This window comes from Anomaloglossus baeobatrachus, chromosome 2 (genome assembly GCF_048569485.1).
Source record: "Anomaloglossus baeobatrachus isolate aAnoBae1 chromosome 2, aAnoBae1.hap1, whole genome shotgun sequence".
NCBI lineage: Eukaryota > Metazoa > Chordata > Amphibia > Anura > Aromobatidae > Anomaloglossus > Anomaloglossus baeobatrachus.
Window position 1 is genome coordinate 788,339,361 of NC_134354.1, and position 12,792 is coordinate 788,352,152.

The 12,792-nt window shown below is 45.3% G+C and overlaps 1 protein-coding gene across 3 annotated transcripts in view; it reads left to right on the plus strand.

Moving 5' to 3' along the window:
- The first annotated feature begins 1,047 nt into the window (after nucleotides 1-1,047).
- SLCO2B1 (solute carrier organic anion transporter family member 2B1) overlaps nucleotides 1,048-12,792 on the plus strand; it is a 185,305-nt gene continuing 173,560 nt past the window's right edge. For 2 of the 3 annotated variants that reach the window (XM_075337645.1, XM_075337648.1), the window contains exon 1: nucleotides 9,542-9,736. The gene's annotated coding sequence lies outside the window, so the exon portion shown is untranslated. Of the gene's footprint in view, nucleotides 1,289-9,541; nucleotides 9,737-12,792 lie in introns of those variants that run through there. The other variant, XM_075337646.1, reaches the window with a different exon arrangement.

Genomic DNA, 12,792 nt, shown 5'->3' on the forward strand with positions numbered 1-12,792 from the left:
AGCACAGGTCTGCTTCTGGACTTGAACTTGACTCCTTCCAGAGCCTGAGCTAGACTTCAACTCTCCTGTTTTCCTGCCTCCAGGCCTGTGAACTCCTCGGTGAGTGCAGCCAACCGCCTGGCTCCACCCCCCTGGTGTGGACATCAAACCTGGAGGGTGGTGACAAGGCTTTTAGTTTGACTGCTGTTACCTAACTGGGAAGGGGTGTGTAGTGTTGTTGTGTCTACCTGGGACGACCTGGATAGTCCAGGGTGTCACAGCTCTCACCCACAAGTATATCAATTAAGGCCTCTTTACTCAGTCCCTGGTAGCTCAGGCCCAGATCTCTGGCTCTCTCCTGTAGACTGGATATGGTCCAGTTTCTGTACTTACTCACTCTGTGGGTGGATCTCCATTGGGCTGTGCTCTGTTGATCCCACCGCTGCCACCAGTTGTGACGGAGTCCTTCTCCCATATCACACAATCAACAGAGCGAGCGATGGCTGTTCAATCCAAAGAGCATTTATTCCAAGCAAATTAAATGGTCCATAACATAATCCACCATACAGAGGGTAAAATCGTCCAGTAATGGGATAAATGTCCACATCTCTCTGGGGTGCGGACTTTAGCCCAGCTTCACCTACATTCACCTACAGTGAATTAATCTTACTGCTTCCTCAGACAGACTAAATAATCCCCCAGGTAAGCAGAGAGGTTGGGTGGATTCCAGGACCCCTTCCCCCAGACCTGAGACAGAAGCACTGCAGGGGGTGATTAACCTGCAGACAGGACAATGTACATACAAGGCAACACTCCCAACATCTGAACATACACAACCCATCATATCCCACCATCACACTCATTTCCCCCTCTTGTTTGTGCTGACTTTCCATTCACTGTCAGGTAGCAGAGCTCCTTGTGCTGTTCTGTGTGGTGTTTTCCTGGTGTGTGGGTTTCTGGAGCGGCTCCAGCCTCCGCCCGTCCTGTCCTGCGCTCACGCCCCGGGACTCTGCCTTGTATTTATTTATCCTCATGGCTCCACATTCAGCCCCTGTCATTAGACTTCTCCCTAATCTGAGGCTGCGGCGGCCGCGTGGACAGAAATACACGGCTGCTGTGTAATTATGATGTTGCATCAGGAATCCCGGCTCCTCCCCGCGAAGAGAACTTTCACTTTTCATGGAATGTGATGGATCGCGGGGATCGATGAGGACGGTGAGTGCGGGGAGCCGTGGCTGCAGGAGTCTGTGCTGCACCTCCAGTTTACAGTCCATATTCCCTGGAGCTGCTCCCCCCGGCTACATGATAGGTAAGAGGCGCGGACAATACAGGGGGTGCTGGGTACAATACACGGGTTGGAAGTTTCTCTCCGCTGTCAATAAACACATCTGCAGGTTTTTCCCTCTGCTCTCTATACAGACACATCTGCAGGTTTTCCCCTCCGCTCTCTATAAAGACACATCTGCAGGTTTTTCCCTCTGCCCTCTATAAAGACACATCTGCAGGTTTTTCCCTCTGCCCTCTATATAGACACATCTGCAGGTTTTTCCCTCCGCTCTCTATACAGACACATCTGCAGGTTTTTCCCTCCGCTCTCTATATAGACACATCTGCAGGTTTTTCCCTCCGCTCTCTATACAGACACATCTGCAGGTTTTTCCCTTCTCTGTCACAAATGGAATAATATATAATGCGCTCTGCTCTCCACCTCCAGCAGGTGTCACTCCTGAGCTCATTTTATGTGGCTGTGATGGGGGTTCATGGGGTGTTTTTTGGTGATTGTTGGTAGTTTTTTTGGTGTATTTTGGTGATTTTTGGTGTGTTTTTTGTTTTTTGGTGATTTTGGTGATTTTTGGTGATTTTGGTGATTTTTGGTGATTTTTGGTGTTCTCTCGTACTTTGGGCCCCACTCTTCTGCAGTTTGCGAATTTTTTGTGACTGATATCATTACCAGGAGACATTTGCGGCTCGTCCATTGTTTCCGGAGACCACATAGTGCGGTGTGTGCACAGCACAGGTGTAATGAGTATTGTCTTCACCACTGATATAGGCTATGTGCGCACAGTGCGTTTTTCACGGCGTTTTTGCGTGTTTTTCGGGTGCGTTTTTGGCCTCAAAACTGCATGACTTTGCTTCCCCAGCAAAGTCTATGAGTTTTCAATTTTGATGTCCGCACACAATTTTTTTTTTAGGCTAGGTTCACACACTGCGTTTTTTTGATGCTGCGTTTTTGCCGCGATTTGATGCATTTTTTGCTGCGTTTTGCTCACTGCGTCTTTATGCATTTTTTATCAGTGAACAAAAAAAAAAAGGTCTGATGTCATTTCCTTCTTCAATATGTTCTTCATTCTCCACTAGTGTATGCAGGAGAGCAGACAGCTGCAGAATTACAAGGCTCAGGATACTCCATCCAATAGAGTATGCAGGAGAGCAGACAGCAGCTGCAGAATTACAAGGCTCAGGATACTCCATCCAATAGTGTATGCAGGAGAGCAGACAGCAGCTGCAGAACTACAAGGCTCAGCATCCTCCATCCAATAGTGTATGCAGGAGAGCAGACAGCAGCTGTCGAACTACAAGGCTCAGCATCCTCCATCCAATAGTGTATGCAGGAGAGCAGACAGCAGCTGTCGAACTACAAGGCTCAGCATCCTCCTTCCAGGACTGTATGCAGGATTTCTTTGCCCCCCCAAACAAAAAAAATGACGTGGGCTTCGCCATATTTTTGTATGCTAGCTGGGTACAGCAGGCAGGTACGGGCTGCCCCCAACCCCCAGCTGCCTATTTGTACCCGGCTGGGAACCAAAAATATAGAGAAGCCCTTTGTTTTTAATTATTTCATGAATTTCATGAAATAATTAAAAAAAAATGACGTGAGCTTCGCCTAATTTTTGTGTCCAGCCAGGTACAACTAGGCAGCTGGGGATTGGAATCCACAGTGCAGGGTGCCCATGCTTTCTGGGCACCCCCGCTGCGAATTGCAGTCCGCAGCCATCTTCTGGCGCTGTATCCAACTCTTCCAGCTGCCCTGATGCCGGGTGGCTCACTGGGTAATAATGGGGTTAGGGCTAGCTGTGTATAATCAGCTGGCCCTAAGCCCGAAATTCATGGTGTCACGCCAATATTAGACATGGCCACCATGAATTTCTAGTAAAGATAAAAAAAACCACAACACACAGAAAAATATTTTTATTAGAAATAAAACACAACACAATTAGTGACTCCATCTTTATTGAAATAAAGAACCCCCCTCCGCAGTAATCCTGGATTAGGGTCCCGCGCCGTCCAATCCGGATCCAATATCATCTGATCGGTTTGCTGGAAGGCAAAGTGATCAGATGATGTGTCAGGATCAAGTGCCTGAATCACATCACACATCAGCTGATTGTATAAAAGACGTTTATACAATCAGCAGATGCATCGGTGCAAAAAAAAAAAAAAAAAAATACTCACTTATGTGCTGATTACCGGCAGCTCCTGGAGGAGTCTGATCCCGTCCGATCGCTGCAGGAGCTGCTGGTAATCAGGGATGAAGTCTCCTGACGCATCCGCTGACAGGTTAAACCGGCCGGCCGCTAGCGTCAGCCCGAGACTTACGATCAGCTGACGCGTCAGGTGACTGCATCAGGTGATCCATCGCCAGGTCCTGCATCCTGCAGGCATACATACCCGGGGAGACTGCACACACCCGGAGCGGCGATACCGTGAGAGGAGCTGGGAGCGGGCATGGCACCGGGACCCTGCAGACAGGTGAGTATGACTTTTTTTTTTTCCTACTGTTCACTTTTGATTTCGCAGCTGCCTCCACCTCCTGCCCGGACATGGCGCCGCACGGCAGCATACATGCACAGGACGGGAGGTGGAAGCGGCGGTGACGGTACCGGGAGGATTCACGCTTCTGTGTTTACTGACAGAAGGAATCCTCTTCCTGTACACGTCACTTTACTGCCACCTCCTGCGTTTATAGCTGCGTTTTTGGTCTTAGAAACGCACCAAAACGCAGCTATTTGCGTTTCTTATTGCGTCTTTCAACATCCCATTGCACTCAATGAATGAAAAGCGCAGTGAAAAACGCGGGAATAATTGACATGCTGCGTTTTTGTGGCACCACAAAAAACGCAGCTGAAAAAAAAACGCTGTGTGCAGACAGCAAAAATGAAAACTCATAGACTTTGCTGGGGAAGCAAAGTCATGCAGTTTTCTGAGCAAAAACACACCCGAAAACTGCGCAAAAAAGCCGCGAAAAACGCACTGTGTGAACTTACCCTAAAGCTGCGTTTTTGAGCTTAAAAAAAAAATGGACATGTCAATTCTTTCCTGCGTTTTTCTGCGTTTTCCCCCCATGCAATGCATTGGAAAAACGCAGAAAAACGCAGAGATCAAAAACGCAGCAAAACGCAGCCAAAAACGCACCAAATTGCGGTAAAAATGCATGCGTTTTGCCGCGTTTGTTGAAGCGGGTGCGTTTTTGTGCGTTTTTAGCGGCCAAAAACGCAGCGTCAAAAAAACGGTGTGTGAACGTAGCCATATAAAGCTAAGCTCTGTTGTTGCCCCCCCACACACAGCGCTGGTCCTCGGACACTACAGCTCCTATCTGCGCTCGGAGATGTTGGGAGTGATCTCCCCTCTCTGCAGCCGCTTCACAGTCCAAATACAGAACATGTAACACCTGCAGTACCGCTCCTCACCACCACAGCCGGCAAGATCTGTCCATACAGATCAATGCAACAGCGCCCCCTTCTTTAGAATGGCCGGCAAATTTATTTATTTATCTGGATGCGTGTATCATAAAACAGATAAAAGATTTACAAACACAAAGCAAGAAATGGAGGAGCCCTGAAGAGAACGACAGGCGAGGATACACCGAGAAACTGCCAACGACAAACGAGAACACAGCGAGAAACTGCTAACGACAGGCGAGAACACACCGAGAAACTGCCAACGACAGGCGAGAATACACCGAGAAACTGCCAACGACAGGCGAGAATACACCGAGAAACTGCCAACAACAGGCGAGAACACACCGAGAAACTGCCAACGACAGGCGAGAACACACCGAGAAACTGCCAATGACAGGCGAGAACACACCGAGAAACTGCCAACGACAGGCGAGAACACACCGAGAAACTGCCAACGACAGGCGAGAACACACCGAGAAACTGACAACGACAGGCGAGAACACACCGAGAAACTGCCAACGACAGGCGAGAATACACCGAGAAACTGCCAACGACAAACGAGGACACACCGAGAAACTGCCAACGACAAACGAGAACACACCGAGAAACTGCCAACGACAGGCGAGAACACACCGAGAAACTGCCAACGACAGGCGAGAACACACCGAGAAACTGCCAACGACAGGCGAGAACACACCGAGAAACTGCCAACGACAGGCGAGAACACACCGAGAAACTGCCAACGACAGGCGAGAATACACCGAGAAACTGCCAACGACAAACGAGGACACACCGAGAAACTGCCAACGACAAACGAGAACACACCGAGAAACTGCCAACGACAGGCGAGAACACACCGAGAAACTGCCAACGACAGGCGAGAACACACCGAGAAACTGCCAACGACAGGCGAGAACACACCGAGAAACTGCCAACGACAGGCGAGAATACACCGAGAAACTGCCAACGACAAACGAGGACACACCGAGAAAGTGCCAACGACAAACGAGAACACACCGAGAAACTGCCAACGACAGGCGAGAACACACCGAGAAACTGCCAACGACAGGTGAGAACACACCGAGAAACTGCCGACGACAGGCGAGAACACACCGAGAAACTGCCAACGACAGGCGAGAACACACCGAGAAACTGCCAACGACAGGCGAGAACACACCGAGAAACTGCCAACGACAAACGAGGACACACCGAGAAACTGCCAACGACAAACGAGAATACACCGAGAAACTGCCAACGACAAACGAGAATACACCGAGAAACTGCCAACGACAGGCGAGAACACACCGAGAAACTGCCAACGACAGGCGAGAACACACCGAGAAACTACCGGATAGAGAATATACAATGAGGACGGGGAAAGCGGCAAAATATGAGACCCGAATTATATACAAATAACAATAAAAATATGGAGAAAAAAAGTGCAGAACACATACTGATAACAGCGAGAAAAACTGTACTCACCTGTCCTACATCTCCTCCCCTAGTAATGGCTGATAACAGGGAGTAATAGATTGTACTCACCTGTCCTAACTCCTCCCCAAGTAATGGCTGATAACATCGAGAAAAACTGTACTCACCTGTCCTACATCTCCTCCCCCAGTAATGGCTGATAACAGCGAGAAAAACTGTACTCACCTGTCCTACATCTCCTCCCCCAGTAATGGCTGATAACAGCGAGAAAAACTGTACTCACCTGTCCTACAGTCTCCTCCCCCAGTAATGGCTGATAACAGGGAGTAATAGATTGTACGCACCTGTCCTAACTCCTCCCCAAGTAATGGCTGATAACATCGAGAAAAACTGTACTCACCTGTCCTACATCTCCTCCCCCAGTAATGGCTGATAACAGCGAGAAAAACTGTACTCACCTGTCCTACAGTCTCCTCCCCCAGTAATGGCTGATAACAGGGAGTAATAGATTGTACTCACCTGTCCTAACTCCTCCCCCAGAAATGGCTGATAACAGCGAGAAAAACTGTACTCACCTGTACTACAGTCTCCTCCCCCAGTAACGGCTGATAACAAGGAGTAATAGATTGTAGTCACCTGTCCTACAGTCTCCTCCTCCAGTAATGGCTGATAATAGGGAGCAATAGATTGTAGTCACCTGTCCTACAGTCTCCTCCTCCAGTAATGGCTAATAACAGGGAGTAATAGATTGTAGTCACCTGTCCTACAGTCTCCTCCTCCAGTAATGGCTGATAACAGGGAGCAATAGATTGTAGTCACCTGTCCTACAGTCTCCTCCTCCAGTAATGGCTGATAACAGGGAGCAATAGATTGTAGTCACCTGTCCTACATCTCCTCCCCCAGTAATGGCTGATAACAGGGAGTAATAGATTGTACTCACCTGTCCTACAGTCTCCTCCCCAGTAACGGCTGATAACAGGGAGTAATAGATTGTACTCACCTGTCCTACATCTCCTCCCCCTGTAATGGCTGATAACAGGGAGTAATAGATTGTACTCACCTATCCTACATCTCCTCCCCCAGTAATGGCTGATAACAGGGAGTAATAGATGATGATGTGACAGATATGCAGAGTGATTGCTGATGTGTCATTACTACTAGTTTTGCTCATTCACATTACATAGAGTCCTGAAGGAAAGTATTGGCGCCCTTAAAACTATTACAGAAATTGAAGTTTTTCTCCATATAATTATTGCAATTACACATTTTCTTATTCACTTATTTATTTTTGTGTGTGTGTGTTGGAACAACACAAACAAAAACGAGGAAAAAAGGCAAATTGGACAAAATGTCACTCAAAAATTGTCCGGACACAATTGTTGGCATTTTTCCAAAATTGTGAGTAATTAACTTTTTTCCAACAGTGATGCTAATTTAAACTCCCCTTTGGCAAGTAATAGGTGTGGGCAATATGAAAATCACACCTAAACCAGATAAAAAGGGGAGAAGTTGACTCCATCTTTGCATTGTGTGTCTGTGTGTGCTGCACTAAGCATGGAGAACAGACAGAGGAGAAGAGAACGGTCTGAGGATGAACCAAAATTGAAAAAAAATATCAACAATCTCAAGGTTACAAGTCCATCTCCAGAGATCTTGATGTTCCTTTGTCCACTGTGTGTAACATAATGAAGAAGTGTACAACCCATGGCGCTGTAGCTAATCTTCTAGGATGTGGACGGCAGAGAAAAATTGATGAAAGGGTATAATACAAGATAGTCCGGATGGAGGATAAGTCCCAATTAAGGTCCAGAGAAATTCAAGTGGCAGCTCAGGGGGAATCTGTGTCAGCGTGAACTTTCCGTCCACATCTGAATGACATGAAAGCTATGGACTAGACCCAGGAGGACCCCACTGCTGACACAGAGACAGAAACACATTATGGAGGAGATCAGGAGGACCCCACTGCTGACACAGAAACAGAAAAATACTATGGAGGAGACCAGGAGGACCCCACTGTTGACACAGAGACAGAAAAACACTATGGAGGAGACCCAGGAGGACCCCACTGCTGACACAGAGACAGAAAAGCCAAAATGTACATGAGTAACCAAAATCTTTCCGGGAAAGTGTCTTGTGCACAGATGAGACCAGGATAGAAGCTTTTGGTAAAGCACATCATTCTACTGTTTACCGAAAACAGAATGAGGCTACAAAGTAAAGTTCACAGCACCTACAGGCACACATGGTGGAGGTCAGAGATGTTTGGGGTTGTCTTGCATCCTCTGGCCCTGGAGGCCTTCAATGTGTGCAAGACATCATGAAATCTGAAGATTACCAAAGGATCCTGGGTGGCAATGTAGAGCCCGATGTCAGAAAGCTGGGGGTGCGCCCTAGGTCAGGGGTCTCCAGCAGGACAGTGACCCCAAACTCTTCAAGAAGCCCCAGAAATGGAAGGAAACAAAGCGCTGGAGAGATCTGAAGAGAAAGCAAGGACTCCGGATCTAAACCCCATTCACACCCGTGGAAAGATCTGAAGATTGTGAGGAGAGCAGAAAAGAGAAGAAAAGAGAGAAGAGAAGAGAGAAGAAGAGAAGAGAAGAGAAGAAAAGAAAAGAGGGGAGGAGACGTCTTCAGATATGAGAGACCTGGAGACGTTTATAAAGCAGAGTGTGAGATTCCAGGAGAGAGGAGGAAGAAGCTGTGGACGGGGACAGGAGGCGACTGATGGAAGGGGTTTATTACACAGGGGAAAGGGAGAAACCGAATATTAAGATGAAGGGACAACAATTGTGTCCAGACCATTTTGGGTGTTTTATTTGAAATGATGTCCACTTTGCCATTCTCCTCCGGGGTCTTCTGTGACCCCCATCCTACGTGTATAGACATTAAGCTGGAGCCGTCGTCTGCAGATATCCCGGCCCTCGCTCTTCTTTTCCTCCATTGTCGTCAGTGGCGCTCGTCTTCTGGTCGTCACTCGTTCTGTTGTTTCCTGACGACGCTTGTAACCTGCGGAGATCTGGATAATAGTCCAGGAATAGTCCCGGAACCCCCCGGTGTCGCCCCTCGTGATCGGCTCCATTATGGACCTTCTGGCTGTTATTTCAGGCAGGTTCCTTCCCGGCTGCTGGGAATTTCTGTTACAATGTAACAGTTTTGTTTCTTTGATACAAACGTAACTTTTCACTACTTATTCTGTAGAAAAACAACCAGCATTTAATGTGTATGGAGATTAGTGGCCAGCATATAATGTGTATGGAGATTAGTGGCCAGCATATAATGTGTATGGAGATTAGTGGCAGGTGTGGCTGCAGCTTATCCTGTAGTTAGATGATGTGGACCCTCTGAGGACACTCCGCACCCCCTGACGCTATAGGCTGCCCCCGGCTGCTGACCAATAAAACTTCCTGTATTTCCGGGCGTCTGACATTAAAGAAAAGTGTCAGCAGAATAAATGGGAAATAGGAGAACAAAGAATCGTGAGCAAGAAGCAGATCTGTGTCCGAACAGTCAGGGCGTCCCTGTGTGTGGCTGCGACTGAGGGGACACAGGGCGCCCCCCAACTGCCAATGTGATGCCCGTCAGCAAGGGGGCGACTCACGACCACCCGCTCCCCCCCTCCTCCTTCATTGTGGGGGCCGCACTTATCAGTGAGTGTCTCGTTACTTTTTCATTCTTGTTACTTTTTCATTCTTGTTACTTTTTCATTCTTGTTACTTTTTCATTCTTGTTACTTTTTCATTCTTGATACTTTTTCATTCTTGTTACTTTTTCATTCTTGATACTTTTTCATTCTTGATACTTTTTCATTCTTGTTACTTTTTCATTCTTGATACTTTTTCATTCTTGTTACTTTTTCATTCTTGTTACTTTTTCATTCTCTATACTTTTTCATTCTTGTTACTTTTTCATCCTTGTTACTTTTTCATTCTTGATACTTTTACACTCTTGTTACTTTTTCATCCTTGTTACTTTTTCATTCTTGTTACTTTTTCATTCTTGTTACTTTTTCATTCTTGATACTTTTTCATTCTTGTTACTTTTTCATTCTTGTTACTTTTTCATTCTCTATACTTTTTCATTCTTGTTACTTTTTCATCCTTGTTACTTTTTCATTTTTGTTACTTTTTCATTCTTGATACTTTTACACTCTTGTTACTTTTTCATCCTTGTTACTTTTTCATTCTTGTTACTTTTTCATTCTCTATACTTTTTCATTCTTGTTACTTTTTCATCCTTGTTACTTTTTCATTCTTGATACTTTTACATTCTTGTTACTTTTTCATCCTTGTTACTTTTTCATTCTTGATACTTTTTCATCCTTGTTACTTTTTCATTCTTGATACTTTTTCATCCTTGTTACTTTTTCATTCTCTATACTTTTTCATTCTTGTTACTTTTTCATCCTTGTTACTTTTTCATTCTTGATACTTTTACACTCTTGTTACTTTTTCATCCTTGTTACTTTTTCATTCTTGATACTTTTACATTCTTGTTACTTTTTCATCCTTGTTACTTTTTCATTCTTGTTACTTTTTCATCCTTGTTACTTTTTCATTCTTGATACTTTTTCATTCTTGATACTTTTTCATTCTTGTTACTTTTTCATTCTTGATACTTTTTCATTCTTGTTACTTTTTCATTCTTGTTACTTTTGCATTCTTGTTACTTTTTCATTCTTGATACTTTTTCATTCTTGTTACTTTTTCATTCTTGATACTTTTTCATTCTCTATACTTTATCATTCTTGTTACTTTTACATTCTTGATACTTTTACATTCTTGTTACTTTTTCATTCTTGTTACTTTTATATTCTTGTTACTTTTACATTCTTAATACGTTTTCATTCTTGTTACTTTTTCATTCTTGATACTTTTTCATTCTTGATACTTTTCCATTCTTGTTACTTTTTCATTCTTGATACTTTTACATTCTTGATAGTTTTTCATTCTTGTTACTTTTTCATTCTTGATACTTTTTCATTCTTGATACTTTTTTATTCTTGATACTTTTTTATTCTTGATACTTTTACATTCTTGTTACTTTTTCATTCTTGATACTTTTTTATTCTTGATACTTTTACATTCTTGATACTTTTTCATTCTTGATACGTTTTCATTCGCTATACTTTTTCATTCCTGTTACTTTTTCATTCTTGATGCGTTTTGATTCCTGTTACTTTTTCATTCTTGATACTTTTTCATTCCTGATATATTTTCATTATTGATACTTTTACATTTAGATTTAAAGGGGAAGTGCAGAAATTCTGTGATAATAACTAGGAGCGAATTTGTGCGATTTCTTATTTGTATCTTTCCTGATAAAACTGAGTGATGGTAAATATGGCTGCCCGACCATTCATCCTGCGCAGTCCTGCGCCCACACATCCTCGCTCCTAAATCTATCATTAAGGATCCTCCGAAAGGCGGGATAACGTATCCGTAACAAATCCTATTCATTACAAATTTCCAAAAATGTTCTGGTGAATTCTGTCATTTTTAGGGTTTCCATCACAGGGGACCAGCAGGAGGGCGGCCCGCCGGGGGCTATTTTGCTAGGAGGGGGTAACCCCTTGGAATATTGTCTGTGGATTTCTAAAAAATGATATTTTTTTTACATTTTTTAGCTCCTCGCTTGGACCCTTCTCAGCTCTTTGTTTGCACACTTCTCCTTACATTGTCTCGAGCTGCGCATTTATCAGTTTCCAAAAAAAGAAACAATTGAATTTTTTTTGCTTTGATCTTTTGCCCAGTTTATGAGAAAAACAATAACATCTGTCTGGATGGAATGAGGAAGAGACGGAGGGCAGATTTCACTGTCAAAGTTTAGTCCTATTCCGCTCATCAGTTTGGAACGTCATTGTAAAGCTACCACCAGGGGGCGCTGGGACTCAGGTAGAGGAAGCACTCCTGACTGCAGTAAGACAAAGGCCCACTAGAGGTCACTAACATAAGCACAGGCATAGTCAATAAGCCAAGGTCTGTGCCCGGATGTCACGTCTGTACCGAGGGGTAAGCAAGCCAAAGTCAACTATCAAAACCGGGGTTGGAGGTCGGGAGAACAAGTAAGCACAGGGGAGGGAGCGGAGGTCGGGATATGGAATGGGACCAGGGTCAGGAGGACAGGGAGGTCAGGCTGAGCAGGAGGTACGGAGGTCAGGGAGAACAAGTACGCACATAGGAGGAAGTGGAGGTGAGGAAACACAATGGCACAAGGGTCAGGTGGGCAAGGAGGTCAGGCTGGGCAGGAGGCATGGAGGTCAGGGAGAACAAGTACAGACAGAGGAGGGAACAGAGGTTGGACATTGAATGGGACCAGGGTCAGCAAGACAGGGAAGATAGACCGGGCAGGAGGGACGGAGGTCAGTTACAACAGGTATGATCAGAGAAAGAAGTGGAGGTGAGGATATGGAACGGGACCAAGGTCAGGTGGGCAGGGAGGTCAGGCCGGGCAGGAGGAATGGAGGTCAGGGAGAAGGTACTGAGTAGCGGGACTTGATCAGAGTACATTCACAGAAACCAGTTGCACGCTATAGAGCAGAAACTATTACTGGCGGCGTCCCGAAGGTAGCAACACCAAGATATGGTGGTGTGACCTCCGGAACGAGGCACGACTGAACAGGCCCCTGCCCTCGGACCTAACCTTGGAGATGACATACTTGCACTAGCTCTGCAGAGTCAAAACCATGCTAAAATCATGATAGTCA